We start from the raw sequence: 15,475 nt of genomic DNA, 5'->3' as shown, positions 1-15,475 counted from the left end.
AGAATTGTCCCCTAGAAGAGATGAATAGGTCAGGTACAAGACGTAGAGGAATGTGCAGAGCTGCTGGTGCTCTAGAGTTTATCACATCTGCTGGCTAAGAGGCTTCTCTTATAGTTTGGTGCTAAGACTGACAGCAACCTTGTACATCCTAAGCCTGATGGTGTGCTGATCTACATACCAGCATCCCCCCCCCCCAAAAAAAAAAAAGAATCTTGCTGTCGTTTCGAGACAGGGTATTATCATATAATAAGGAAAATTGTGGGACCAGAGAGATGGCTCAGCAGTTAAGAGTGCTTGCTGCCAAATCATGAGAACTGGAGTTCCGGTTCTGTCCCCCCCCCGCCCCCCATAACAAGGCAGACATCCCTTGGATGCCTGTAACCCCAGCTCCAAAGGTGGAGAGCCAGAAGACTGCTGAGCCTAGCCTTGTCAGCAAACAGGAGCTCTAGGTTCAGGGAGAGACCTCCAACCCAAAGCAATAATAGGAAAGTGATAGAGGAAGACACCTAACAACAATCGACAATGATAGGCATTTTCTCTCCCTTGGCCAGGTTAGACCAGATTAAAAGGAGATAAAGGCAGGTTCATCAGGAGACAGCTATCAGGTGGGTTCACTGATCTCACAGGTGGAGGTCAGTGATGTCACACATCCAGACTGAATCAAGAGAGGTTTATAGAGGTTAGTCAAGGCATGATGGTGTGCCAGCTAGGAGCTGGGATGGTGTCCATACATGGTCAAAAGCTGAGCCCCTGGGCGGGCACTCTTGGGAGGGTTGCTAAAAACGGAAATGAGGAGTGATGACCTGTTAGCCTGGAGTTTTCTCTGTGAGGGTGGGGTTTCCTGGCTTGTGCAGGGATGAGCACTGGTCAGCCCAAGCATGGTGAACATGGCTCTAGCAGACCTCGCCCTTCTCTCCATTTCCCTTTACCTTCCTAAAAACTGCTAGATTACATTCCTAAAGCTAGCTGCCAAGGTCTTTTCCCTTATTTGGCCAATGCCTTCTCCTGAGGCTGACTACCAAGGTCCAGCTATCAAAGTATTGAAGTCCAGCAATCAAAAGCCCCCTTTGGGTCACCTAATTAGCATGCCCAATTAAAATTAAACACCTCATCCTAACACAAGGTTTCCCTTGCACCTTTATGAACTGCCGTTCTCCCATGTGCCACATCTGTCTCCTCTCTATCCAGAGGCAGTCCTTCATTGTCCCCCAAGACAAATACCCCTCCCCTTCTCCCCCCATCCTTTATCTCCTGTCTTTGTCTCTTATTCCTTGTCCTCTGTTCCTCTAGAGCAAATATACCAGCACACATCCTAGCCCATTCTAATAAAGACTTCCCCCTCTTCTCCTCCCTTCTCCCCCCCCCCTTCCTTTTCTTCCTTCTGTATTTGAAGACAGAGTTTCTGTGTTTTAGCTCTTGTCCCAGAATTCACTTTCTAGACCAGGCTGGTCTTGAACTCACAGAGATCTGCCTGTTTCTCCCTCCTGAGTGATAGAATTAAAGGCGTGCACAACCACTGCCTGGCTCCTTCTTCCTTCTTAAGAATTACACCTGCCAGGCCATTTGTTTATGGTTTTCTACCTGAGTCAGGAAGAGACTACTTCAGCTTCTCTTCCATGTTTTATAAAGGATTTCTCTGTGAAAACAGGTGTTTGGGTGTGGTTTGTGACTAATCCCAGGTCTGAAATGGAGCCTGTCTCCCTTGGTGCTAACATGGACAGGGGCAATTTTATGAGACCTCACCCCTAAACAAAGAACTACAGGCAACTAAGGAATTCTGGGAGAAAGAGAGAAATGAGCCTCTAACTGGCTATTCAGTACCCACTGGCCAGCCCTGAAATGATACACATACAAGCAATACTAAGGGGACTGACCATCTAATTTCAAAAATTGGGGAAAGAAATAAGGAAGAAAGTGTGTGGTACTATCTTAGCTTTGTGGTCATTGTGCTGGTGAGCTGCATTTTCTCACATGGAACTTTCCAGAAGCCTGATCTTGGACAGCTGGAGGAAGCTGGAAATACCCGGGAATGGATCCCAACCTAACTGGGTTCCTCTGTCAATGAGTCCATCTGGTTTGGAATAAACCCGGACGCAGAGTTTAAACAGCAGGGCTTCCCGGTGGGCTGCAGTAAAGGCTGGACTGCACTTGAAACCCGCCTCACTCTTTTCCACATTCTGGACCCGCACCTGCGAGTTGCCCTTTGGAAGTATTGCCTCGATATGGTGTCCTTGTCTCCTCATCTCAAGATCGTTCCCTAGAGACCCAGCATGTAAGTAAATAAACAACAAGGAGCTGTGCTCAATCCCTAAAGAAAGGAGCATTGTGATAGAGAATAATGTCGTAGGAAGCTACTCCAGGCTGGGAGGGCAGGCAAGGCGATCTAAGGAGCGGGGCTGCAGTCAAGAAGGTCCCAGAAAAGGCAGGGGAAGGGAAATCTAAGGCAGAAGGAATGCAAAGGACACAGCGGAGCTGCTCCGTATCAGACAGTGTCCTAGGGCCGGGACAAAGGCACATGAAGGTGCGCGACAGGTGCTGATGGCTCACGGAAGTTAAGAGGTGCTCAGGCGGAGACTTGCAAGCTGTGCTAATGATTTTGGAGCCCACCGCAAGTGACTAGAATACTGCGGGTCTTCAGCTAGGGCGTGATGTGAGATTTAATAAGTAGTTGCTCTGCCCAGTTCATGCAGGGTATGTGTGACAGGAGCCACAGCAAGCACACCCGAGCAGCACCGTAGCCAAGGAAGAGGCAGAGGAGGTGATGCCTGGTGATGCCCACGGAAGCGGAAGTGAGGGAGAAAGGTGTATTCTGGGAGGATGGCTGGGGTTCCATGCATATTAGTCAGGGGCAGCTAAGAATGATGCGTAGGTTTTTAGTTTGGCCATTGAGATAGGTTGCCTGGGAAGGAGCCTTGATTTGGAGACTTAAGAGCCTATGTTCAATCTAATTTTCTCCAAACCATGGAAACTGAGGCCCGGGGAAGCTGAATAGCGGGCTCCAATTTATCACTAGTACATGCAGTACTAGAAAATTGAAAACCAGCTATAAATACTGATCTAAACCAGTACTTAACACACTGGGCTGTTAACACCGGGCTTTAATACTTAAAGGCTCTTAACCCTGTAAGTCTTGATGACCTCAGGCTGGCGATCTTCCTGTCTCAGCCTCCCAAGTGCTGGTAGTAGTCCAGATACCAGCCACCGTGTCTGGCTTTAAGTGACTCGGAAGTTATTTAATTCACACCAACATGGACTGCAGAGCACCTAACAGCCTCATCCCACTGTGACAGCACAGCAATGCCTCTTCAAAGCTGTGGGGAGCTACGGGGAGAACCAGGGCCCTACGGGGAGAACCAGGGCCCTACGGGGAGAACCAGGGCCCCGCAGCAGGAACCCCAGCCTCCTCTTTTCCTACGTTCCCCTTCAGTGCTAGCTTGCCAGGCCCCTCCCAATCGTGCAGCCCTCACTCCAGCCAAGATCTCTTTGTGCCTTTTGCTGAACACAGCAAGCTCATTCATGTCTTTGTCAAAGGCACAGGCTGTTCCCAGTCTGGGGGACAGAGAGCGGGGTTCCTCAGCACCCATTGCCTTCTGGCAACATCTCTTCTGCCTTCAGTACTCAGCTCTAAAATTAGTTTCCTTGTGACATCTCCCCTCCCTGGGAAGTGTTACTCACCTCTTTGTATTCCTCATGCTCTGTTGAGACATGTGCTATGGACTTAGGTAGCCCCGTTTTGCAGTCAAGGAAAGTGTGAGCCTCTATACAAGCATGCTGTAGGAAGGGGCATAGGGCTGACAGGCTGGGCTCCATGGCCCTACTAAAGCTGGCTGGGTAGTAACAACGGTCGATGCATTGATGGAAGTACAGGTGGTGTCCTGTACATGAAGGGCCAGGTCAAGGCCACCTGGGACGTTTTAATTTAATTCTGAAACTTCTCCTTAGTGAGGGTCTTAATGTGTCTTTTCTTTGGAACTTTAAAGAAAGATCATGGCCGTGAGTGAGTGATGTTACTTGTCTGCCCCACCCCAAACCCCACTTTTATTTTTTCAAAACAACGTTTCTCTGTGTAGCCCTGGCTGTCTTGTAACTCACTCTGTAGACCAGGCGGGCATTGAACTTACAGGGATCCGATTGCCTCTGCCTCCCAAGTGCTGGGATAAAAGGCCTACACCTCTGCCACCTGGCTTCACACCCTCCCCCTTTTTACTTTTGAAGGAAAAAAAAGTCTCACTATGTAGCCCTGGCTGGTCTGGAACTCATCATATTAGATCAGGCTGGTCTCAGTCTCACAACAGAGATTTGCCTGGCTCTGACTCCCCAGTGCTGGGATTAAAGGCATCTGCAACCATGCCCCAACTTTGTCTGCCCTTTTAAAAGATGCTCCTGCCTAGCAAACACAGAAGTGGATGCTCACAGTCAGCTATTGGATGTATCACAGGGCTCCCAATGGAGAAGCTAGAGAAAGTACCCAAGGAGCTAAAGGGATCTGCAACCCTATAGGTGGAACATTATTATGAACTAACCAGTACCCCAGAGCTCTTGTCTCTAGCTGCATTTGTATCAAAAGATGGCCTAGTCGGCCATCACTGGAAAGAGAGGCCCATTGGACTTGCAAACTTTATATGCCCCAATATAGGGGAATGCCAGGGCCAAAAGAATGGGAATGGGTGGGTAGGGAAGTAGGGGGGGGGATATAGGGGACTTTGGGAATAGCATTGGAAATGTAATTGAGGAAAATATGTAATAATAATAAAAAAAAGATGCTCCTTTGTGTAGCTCTTTAGCAAAGCACCTTACATTAGTGCGGCTGCACAGGCCCTGTGCAAAGCCAGTGAAAGAGAACCATCTCCTGCATTTGTCGCCAGAGTCTCGTAGAAACGGGGACAGTAGCAGCTCCTGTTTACACAGCACTTCACAACTCACAGGCTACCAAACTGCTTCTTGTTTGTTTTGTGGTTTGTTTTAACACAAGTTTTTTATGTATTACAGGCTACGTGTTCCTACATAGCTAAGGCTAACTTAACTCCTTCTCCTGTCCCAACTCTTTACTGCTGGAGTCATAGGCATGTGCCATCATGCCCAGTTTGCAAATTCTATTTTTTTTTTAATTTTTAATTTTCAACGCTTATTTTTATTTGATGTGCAATGATATTTGCCTGCATATGTGTCTGTGTGAGGGGACTAGATTCCCCTGGAACTGGAGTTCAGGCAGATGTGAGCTGCCATGTGGGAACTGAACCCTGGTCCTTTGGAAGAGCAGCTAGTGCTCTTAACCACTGAGCCATCTCTTCAACCCCAAGTTGGTGAATTTTTAATTTTCACACAATAGAGAATGATGAAGTGGCTCCCTGACTAAAGGTGTCTGTTGCCAAACCTAATAACCTGAGGCCTATTCTTGGACAGATGGAGAGGACTGACTCCTCCGAGTTAACCTGTGACACACACACACACACACACACACACACACACACACACACACACTCATACACACAATCATGAGTATACACACAAACATGAACACACACAGTAAATACATGTTAAAACAAAAACTTCCCACAAAAATCAAGGCAGTTCTACTATAAATCTATACCATAGAGAAGGAAACTGAGGCTGAGGGAGGTAAGATGATTTCCAGGTAGCAGAGCCAAGACCAGCAGCCAGGTCCCAGGAACACTCACCTGCCGCTGACAGTCGCTCCGGGAGAAGCAGCTTCGTCTGCAGACTTCTATGCCTCTAGACGCTTGAGAAACTTCTAGTTGCTTGACCTTCAGCACTCAGGAAGAACTTCTTGAGTGTGGTTTGTGTCCTGGCCAAAAAAAGTATTATTGTAGGGACTTGCAATTACAGGGCAGTTTGGAGCATGCCCTGACCCAACCAGGAAGGGTTTTGTCCTCAGATGATACGTAACCTTCGTCTATAAAGGAGAGACAATTCCAAAGAAAATAAACACGCACAGCACGTTGACCTGTGTAGTGTAGTAGGAAAGTTCCTGTGTGGAACTTTGCAGAATGAGGAGCATCTCAGAAGGGAGAAAGGCAAGCGTGGGGGTGTAAAGAGAAAATTCATGAAAAGCAGGGACCAAGGTGAAACCTCTAGCATGAAGGAAACAAAGCACAGACCAGCCCAAGCTAGAGGAGGCGAGCTGTCAAAACTAAGCATTCACTGGGCAGTCTAAAAAACAGGAAGAAAGGAATCCAAGGTCTGGGTTGAACAAACCCGTATAGAATCCCACAGGTGAGGATGCCTTGGGGCACATCCATGACAGAAGAGAGAGAGAGTAAGTGTGAGGACTCTACTTACTCCATCAGTGTTGTATGTCAGACCCTGCCCTGTGACTTTAAACATAGCATTTCCTCCAGCTAGGGAGACCACTCAGCAAACATGAGTTTGGAGCCCCAGAATCCCATATAAGCACAAGAAGGCCCACCCATAGCTTCAGAAAGTGAGGACAGAGATCTCTTCAGAGCGAGCTGGCTAGCGAGATGAGCCATATTGACTAGCTGTAGATTTGATGGAGGAACTCTGCCTCAGTGAGTAAGGTAGAAGATAAACCCAAGATGACTTTCTGCATCAACTTATGATCTCCACATGCAAGTGTACACATCTATACATGCACTCACATGCACACACACACATAGGTGAAAACATATGCACACACATATGAAAAATGGAAAAATGTATAACCCCATCTAATGTACACAGACCTTGTAATATTTTACAGATGGTTTAGATGAGAAGTTCAGGCACAAGCAATTTAAATCTTCCCCAAGAGCTCTCGGCCAGTCGATGCTAAAGGCAGGAGTGAACCTCACACTTTTGACTTGTCATCCTCAGCCTTGGGTGGTGGTGCTTTGTAGAGGGAGCCTACATCCAAATCTCACACTCACAAGGTTAGAGGTCAAATCAACATCAGCATCCAGTGAATTCCACAGTGACCTTGACAAATGGATTGTGTGTCCCCTTGATTAGGAAGGGATAGAAACACAACTTAAATTAGTTTACAAACAAAGGGGAAATATTTGACTGTAGTTGACTGTAGGCTTAAGGGCAGTCTCCTGGAGTCAAGGGTAAATCTGTCAGCAGAGTCTTTGGCGGTCAGGAGAGGAGAATCCTGAGACTTTAGTTCCTAGTCATGGGTTCAGCAATCTCCACGACCTTCCCACTCCATGCCTGCTGATGTCATCCCCTGGGAGAGTTCCTTCCTTGGTGCTGTGAGAGATGACTGTTGAGCCCGCTGTGCTCCAGACTAAGCAACTCCTCATGCAGACTGAAAACTGCTCGGCCCAGCCTGGGTTGTGTGCCCAAAGGAACACACTAGGCTTGTGTTTGTGTGTTAGGGATAAACCCAGGACTCCCTGCATTATTAAAGACCCACTCTACCACAGTAATACCTCCAGGCTTCAGACTGTAAGAGAGCTTTTTTCAGAAGGAGGCTACTGGGTGTTTTCGTTTATTTGTTTTTTATTATTGTTGTTGTTTGAGAAAAGGTCTCATATGGAGCAGGTTGGCCTCAAACCCACTATGTAGCTGAGTTTGAACTTCTGATCCTACTAACTCTGTCTCTCAGTGCTGAGATGACAGATGAGATGGCTCAGTCAGGAATGTGCTTGGTGCACAGCATGAGGAAGAAAACCCATCACCCATGTGTCTTAGTCAGGGTTTCTATTCCTGCACAAACATCATGACCAAGAAGCAAGTTGGGGAGGAAAGGGTTTATTCAGCTTACACTTTCCACACTGCTGTTCATCACCAAGGAAGTCAGGACTGGAACTCAAGCAGATCAGGAAGCAGAGGCTGATGCAGAGGCCATGAGGGATGTTCATTACTGGCTTGCTTCCCCTGGCTTGCTCAGCCTGCTCTCTTATAGAACCCAAGACTACCAGCCCAGAGATGGCCCCACCCACAAGGGGCCTTTCCCCCTTGATCACTAATTGAGAAAATGCCCCGCAGCTGGATCTCATGGAGGCATTTCCTCAACTGAAGCTCCTTTCTCTGTGATAACTCCAGCCTGTGTCAAGTTGACACAAAACTAGCCAGTACACCCATGTAAAAGATGCATGGCACACCTACAACCATGTAGAAGGTGCATGGCACACCTACAACCATGTAGAAGGTGCATGGCACACCTACAGTCCCAGAACTGTGCAGGTAGCAGACAGGAAGATTATTCCTAGGACTTCCTGGGCAGCCAGTATGGCTGAGTTGGTGAGTTGCAGGATCAATGTGATACCTTGTCTCACAAATGGAAGACCAGGTGGGGTGGTGGACACCTTTAACCCTCACAGTGCTGGATCAGGTGGCTCTCTGTGAGCCTATGGTCAGCCTGCTTTACATGGCCAGCCAGGGCTACATAGTGAGATCCTGCCTCAACAAAACAAAACAAACAAACAAAATGGCAAGATGGAGAGCCACTGAGGAAGATTCTCAGTGTGACCCTCTGGTATCTGCACACCTCCCTACACACACGTGTGTGTGCAGGGGCAGAACATAGATGCGTACTGTGCACACCACACCACATAAAAGTAAGCAAAGAGTGGTACTGCAAACCTGTGATCCTAGCACTGGGGAGGTAGAGCCAGGAGAATCAGGAGTGGGAGGACACATTCAGTGGCTACATAGTGAGTTCGAGACCATCCTGGGCTACATGAACCCTGTTTCCAAAAAACAAGGGGGAGGGGGCGGGGGAGCTCCCTATGCTCACAGTGTAACTTCTTCTAATGTCAGTATTCCATATTATCATGAAACATGTCTCATACTTAGGAAAGCAGGAGCAGCTGGGTATGGTGGCTCATGCTTTCAATCCCAGCACGCCAGAGGCATAGGCAGGCAGATTTCTGAGTTCAAGGCCAGCCTGGTCTATGAAGTGAATTCCAGAACAACCAGGGCTACACAAAAAAATCCTCTCCCCAAATGCCAAAAAAAAAAAAAAAAAAAAAAAAAACAAAACAAAAAAAAAAAACCCAAAACCAAACAAAACAACCCCCCCAAAGAAAAGAAAAAAAGAAAAAGAAAGAAAAGAAAAAGAAGAAAGGAAAGAAAGAACGCAGGGGTTGAGGATGTAGCTCCATTGGTGGAGGTCTTGCCCATCATTCACAACGCCCTGTGTTTAATCCCTGGTACCACATAAACTGAAGACAGTAGAGCATAGCTTTGCTACACAGAGAGTTGGAGGCCTATCTCAAAGCAAAAATAAACCAAACAAAAATAGTAAACAGCACTGCTAAAAATCCTTTTAACTAAATCACTCTTCATTCAAAATTTTATGACACTTTCCATGAAATTGTAAATCACTTTGACGACAGAAACAATTGCCCATAATCACAGAAATTCAATAGCCGAAGAGGAAAGTCATGAATTGGTAGCTAAGTTGAGCTACAGTGAGACCTGTCTCCAGAATGTAGAAATTATCGGCTGGGCATGGTGGAGCACCTGGGAGATATAGGCAGGAGAATCGGGAAGGAGTTCAAGGCCATCCTTAACTATATAGCAAGTTCAAGTCCAGGGTTCAAGGCCATCCTTAACTGTAAACTCAAGTCCAGCCTGGGCTACAGGAGATGATGTCTCAAAAAGCCAAAGATTAAACAAGAAAAAAATTACAATCAGCACACATCCATAATGCATTGCAGAAGAACACTTGGCATATATAAAGTTCCGAATAAATACAACCTGTAATGATGCCGAGCATAGCCATGGGCTTGCAATCACTCTCAGAGTGGGCACGCATTTACCCACCTGTGAGCCAGTAATTGAGTGGGTGTGCTGGTTCAGGAGCTCTGCCAAGCACACTGGTGTCTCTGACTCACATGGTGCCTTAGCTTGGTTTGTTCAGATTTTAGCAGAGGTCTCTCTCCTTTTCTTCTCCTTCCTCCCCTCCTCCTCCATCTCTCCTGGCCTGTGTATGTGCAATGTGGATCAAATTCATGGCCTTATACCTTCTAAGCACACACTCTGCCACAGGACAACCCCCTCCTTAGATCAAAACATCCTTCCCTTTCTTCCTTCCTTCCTTCCTTCCTTCCTTCCTTCCTTCCTTCCTTCCTTCCTTCCTNTTTTATATGTGTGTATGTGTGTGTGTGTGTTCTATGAATGGATGTACATCTGTGTGCAGGTGTGCATACCCATAATACACCTATACAGACCAGGGCTGAGTAAGTCGTCTCCCTGCTGCCCCTTTCCTTCCTTCCTTCCTTCCTTCCTTCCTTCCTTCCTTCCTCCCTCCCTCCCTCCCTTCCTTTCTTTTTAGCATTTTTCTAAATAGAACTTTTATTTTAGCTTTATTTTTTAATCATGTATATGTGTGAATTTGTCTATGCACGTGCATACCACAACAGGCACCCATGGAGGCCAGAGGTGTCAAATACCCTAGAGCTAAAGTTATAGGCAGTTTTGAGCAGCAAAATGTAGGTTCAGGGAATTAAATTAGAATCCTTTGGAAGAACAGCAATGCTTTTAACTGCTGAGCCATTTTTTTTTCCAGCCTGAGACATAAACTTCTTAATAGTCCAGAGTCGAGGTGACCAAGATCCCATTGCCTGTATATTCAATGTCTGCTTAGACCTCTTTTCTGTTTTCCAGATGGGGACTTTTTCTTTCATTTATTGCTTATTAGTCTGGGCCTCATGTAGCTAAGGCTAGTCTTGTTGATCCTCCTGCCTTGGGGGCGGGGGGTGATCAACAGTTCAAGGACTAGGACTACTGTCATATATGTGCTAGGACTACTGACATATATCAGTCACAAATTCTGTGTGTGCTTGTGCATGTGTGTTTACACGCGCACACTGAGTACCCAGGCTCATAACTGGTTGGCAAACATTCTATCACTGAGCTACATGCCCAGGCCCTGATAGTACTTTCTTGATGTGTCCTCCATGGCTGGAGGGAAAGAAACCTGAAAGCATATATGGGCCCTAATTCATCCTGGGGGCTCCGTGCTCACTGTGATCTTATTAGCAGCGGAACCTTCAATCCTAGATGCCATTGCTGAGATTAGCACTCAGCAAACAGTAGTGGAGAGAGAGCTGCAACCAAGTTGAACCTGGGCTAGGACAAGTAGTAGCATCTACGAGTGCTGGCTTCGGCTTCCCTGAGCATTTCCGGATCAGCTCTATCTCCACGCCAGATCCCCAGGAGCTGGCAGAAACCCTCTCATGTTGTCTCTGGTTGAGCCATACCCCGGGAGCTCTGAGCACCTGCACCCCTTCTTTTGAAATCCTTCCTCAGAGATCTGAGCTGGATGGAGCTTCCCTCAGAAAGCTGAGCCCCATCTCAGGAAGTCCTCAGGTCCCAGTAACACCTCCTGGCTCTGGGTTGGAGGCAAAAGCTGCTTCTCAAAGCTGTTAACTCTCCCTCCTATTGCTCAGCCTGCCTTCTAACACAACATCCTTGAGGCCCAAGGATGGGCCTCTTTATTCTTCTTCTTTTTTTAATTCAATGCATTTTGCTTTAATTCAGTACTTCAAATCTCATCCACACACACACACACACACACACACCTAAGTTTTAAAGTCATGAATTTTAAAGTGCATGCAATTTTATTTTCCTGCACCACCATAACCCCAGCCTGCATGTTGAAGAAACAGTGCACCTTGATGAACACTGGCCAGATACCCAGGGCTCCAGGGCCTCGAGCAGCTGTGGAAGAGTTTCTATGTGGTATGAGGACTCATCCCTGGAGTGTACACCCCCCTCATGCCTTGCTGTGGTTTATTGTTGATGATCAGAACCTCCCAACAGGTGGACAGGTGGAACTCAAACCTGAGTTCTCTTTCCTTCAGAGTCTGACTCCCAGAGAACACTGTTGGAGGCTACGGTAGGCGAAGCGGGCTGTGTGTCCATGGGCAGGCAGGGATCAGAAGCCTGGAGTCTGATCACAGGCTGGATGCCCCTCACTGGAGCCCTGAGCACCTTCCTGTCCTCTCTAGGTCAAGGTCTTGCAGCAGAGGAATGCATGCCCCTGACTCTAGAGCCTCTTGGGCAAGTGCTGTGGTGCTCACTGGAAGACACATTCTTGTCTCTCTGGTGGCTCTTCCCAGCCATTCACAAGCGACACATCACAGTTCATAAAGAAAGTTGAATGCATCCAGATCAGAGCCTCTCTTGCCAGCAGATCCCAGGCCTGTAAGTTTGAACTAGCCTTGTTCCTTGTTGGGTCTACTGGATCCAGGATCAGAAACATGTCTTTTTGGATCTGTCTACGCAGGTAGTCAGAGATCTTGTGTTTAAAGTCTTAACACCATGTCCAGTAGATTTGAAGACGTAGATACTCAGTGATCAGTTCTAAGAGAGTTCAGAAGCACTGGGCTGTATGTAGTCCAAGAGCTGTCTTGGAGCCCGCATTCCAAGGCGTAGACTATGAGCAGCTCCAGGGCCCTAACTCAGGCTGTGGAGGCAGTGGCTCCCTCAGCTTCTCCTTACCAGTGCTCGACCAGACAGAGGAGAGTCCACAGCCTGGGTGCACCATACCTGGGGAAGTTTTGCTGGAGGTCTGTGAAGCAGATGAAGAACCTTCTTCAGTGTGGTGCACTCACGGATGAGTTGGGTGTAGATTTTGTTGTCGTTAACTGGAGTCAAAGTGCGTGTAGTTTCTCACTTCATACAGGATATCACAGGCTGGCTGCACATCAGATTCCACCTCCTGCTGGAGCTTCTGGGAGCTCAACTTGAAGCTCAGAGACCTGGAGATGGGATGCTCTGAGCTCTGGACCTTAAACTTCAGTTTAAATTGTTTCTCTTGCTGCAACTGGCACAGGTGTTTCCGAATTTCCTCAATGAACTCTCCCTGCCTCTTTAACTGATCCTTAAAGCTAGTGAGATTGTTAAAGAACACCACTAGGTTGGCCTCTGACTGTGGGGCCATGAAAGGCAGCCTGTTTTGGTTGAATGAGACTTGCTCCAATGACCCTTGAAAACTCTACAAGGGGGTTGCTGGGCGGGTGCACTCTCGAGGGTGGTGGCCCAGGGTGTCCTGTCTGTCTAGTCTCCCGGAGAGATGGAAGCACGACCCGTGGTGGCAGCAGTGGCGGTGGCAGCAGGTGGCGACCGGGCTCCTTAGATGGGGCTGGGGTCCGCAGTGCACTCTCTGCCCACAGAGATGAGCTGTCAGACTGCTACAACATTACCCACTGGCACCTCAAAGTGTCCACCATCCCAGAGGGTACCTGCCTTGACTGGCACAACTGCATCCAACAATGACTTGGCGAGTCTTTTTGAGTGTCCTGTCTGCTTTGACTATGTGTTGCCACCTATTCTTCAGTGTCAGAGTGGCCATCTTGTTTGTAGCAACTGTTGCCCCAAATTTACATGTTGGCCCACCTGCCAGGGCCCATTGGGATCCACTCGCTACTTGGCTATGGAGAAAGTGGCCAACTCAGTACTCTTCCCTTGTAAATATGCCTCTTCTGGATGGGAAATAACTGCCACACACCGAAAAGGCAGAGCCCGAGGAGCTCTGTGAGTTCAGGCCTTACTCCTGCCCCTGCCCTGGTGCTTCCTGTAAGTGGCAAGGCTCCTTGGATGCTGTCATGCCCCACCTGATGCATCAGCACAAGTCCATTACCACCCTGCAAGGAGAAGACATAGTTTTCCTTGCTACAGACATTAACCTTCCTGGTGCTGTTGACTGGGTGGGTGATGATGCAGTCTTGTTTTGGCTTTCATTTTATTTTAGTCTTGGAGAAACAAGAAAAATATGATGGTCATCAGCAGTTCTTTGCAATTGTACAACTGATAGGAACACGCAAGCAAGCTGAAAATTTTGCATATCGACTTGAGCTAAATGGCCATAGGCAGCGATTGACTTGGGAAGCAACTCCTCGATCTATTCATGAGGGGATTGCAATGGCCATTATGAAGAGTGACTGCCTAGTGTTTGACACCAGCATTGCACAGCTTTTTGCAGAAAATGGCAATTTAGGCATCAATGTAACTATTTCCATGTGTTGAAATGGCAATCAACTATTTCTGGCCAGTGTTTAAAATTTGCATTTGACTTCACAAAGAATAAGGCACCCATCTTCTTGCCAACCTAAAACTTTCCTGGTAGGTAGAAGCTAGACATGAAGGTAAATAAAAAGAAAAGGTGTTAATTCAGGAAACAGTTGCATGTAATAACACTAATATATTTAAAAATAATTCAACAGTAAACCACTGAAAAAAATATATATATACACAAGATAAGCATCTTTTGTATTAAGAAAGGAAACATTGTAAAATATTTCTGAACTTTGTGTTTGTTGTAGATTGATTGTATTATTGACCATTTTTCAGGAGTGTGTGTCTGTGCACTCATGCATGCACGTGTGTGGTTGGTTTTCCTTTAACTGACAAGCCATCTGCATGGTCATAGACCAGTTTTCCCCTTGTGAGTCAACACATAGTGCTGCTGTAGTTTTGTTTTGTTTTGTTTGTTTGTTTGTTTTTTGTTTTTGATGTGTGTGTATTTGCTAATTTTTATTCTAGTTTTTAATTAAATAAATTTGATTTGACTTTCTTTTCTGAAGAAAGAAAGAAAGAAAGAAAGAAAGAAAGAAAGAAAGAAAGAAAGAAAGAAAGAAAGAAAGAAAGGAAACTCTACAAGGGACAGAAAAGCAAGCCACGTTCCCAGAGACAGGTGCCTGACACCATAGAGCCCCCAACTCCATTCTGTGACTATCAGTCACACAGACAATGTCCCAAGCTTCTGGCATTCTGGTTAGACTCCACCCCCACAGTTACCTGAGTATAGCCAGGTATGCTCCTGATAGCCCACTATAAGAGGGGCCGCTTGGCCCCTCCTTGCTCTCTTTAAGCTCTCCCCTGTCTTACTCTCATCTCTAGCCCTCCTTCTCTCTCTCCCTTCCCCCCTCTCTCCACATGGCCATGGCCAGTGGTCTCCCTCTTTCTATCTTCTCTCTTTCTCCCTGCCTTTCTACAATAATGCTCTAAAACCATAGACTTGGGAAGTGACTCCTCTATTCATGAGGGAATTGCAACAGCCATTATGAATAGTGACTGCCTAGTGTTTGACACCAGCATTGCACAGCTTTTTGCAGAAAATAGCAAAAAGTCTCTGCTCATCAAGGCCAGCTGTGCTTGAATGACAGGATAGGCTTTCCTCTAACAAGCTGCCTCTAACCACCTGCCGGAAGGCCTTCCTGTGCTCCAGCCACAGACTGGACCGAGCACTCTTGCCTGTGTGGGAGCACTCTTGCCTGCATGGGAACCGTCAAGCGCCCTCTCCTCCTACCCTCCCCTCCCCTCCCCTCAGCTCCCGGAACTGATGAGCTGCCCCTGGGGCCCCTATTCTATTCTCAGCTCCTCCGTGGTATCCAGTGTGGAACGCTGAAAGCTGGGAACCTGGTAACTAGGGCTGCCCCTTGTCCACTGTTGCGGCCTGCCCGCAGTCCACAACACGAACGGTTCAACTGAGAATGGCAGTTCGAACTGAAAAGAGAGGAATCTAGACGGGGCGGAAGAAACAATGGAGCCAAGACAACAA

At 47.2% G+C, this 15,475-nt stretch overlaps 2 pseudogenes; one reads left to right on the top strand and one right to left on the bottom strand.

The window, feature by feature from the left end:
- Positions 1-1,967: 1,967 nt before the first annotated feature.
- The window catches only part of LOC110310808, a 19,403-nt pseudogene continuing 5,895 nt past the window's right edge, over positions 1,968-15,475 (bottom strand).
- LOC110310662 lies at positions 13,081-13,941 on the top strand (annotated as a pseudogene).

The sequence above is a fragment of the Mus caroli genome, chromosome 15 (assembly GCF_900094665.2).
Source record: "Mus caroli chromosome 15, CAROLI_EIJ_v1.1, whole genome shotgun sequence".
Taxonomy (NCBI): domain Eukaryota; kingdom Metazoa; phylum Chordata; class Mammalia; order Rodentia; family Muridae; genus Mus; species Mus caroli.
The sequence above is the reverse complement of the archived record's forward strand: the minus strand, read 5'-3'. Positions and strand labels throughout refer to the sequence as shown.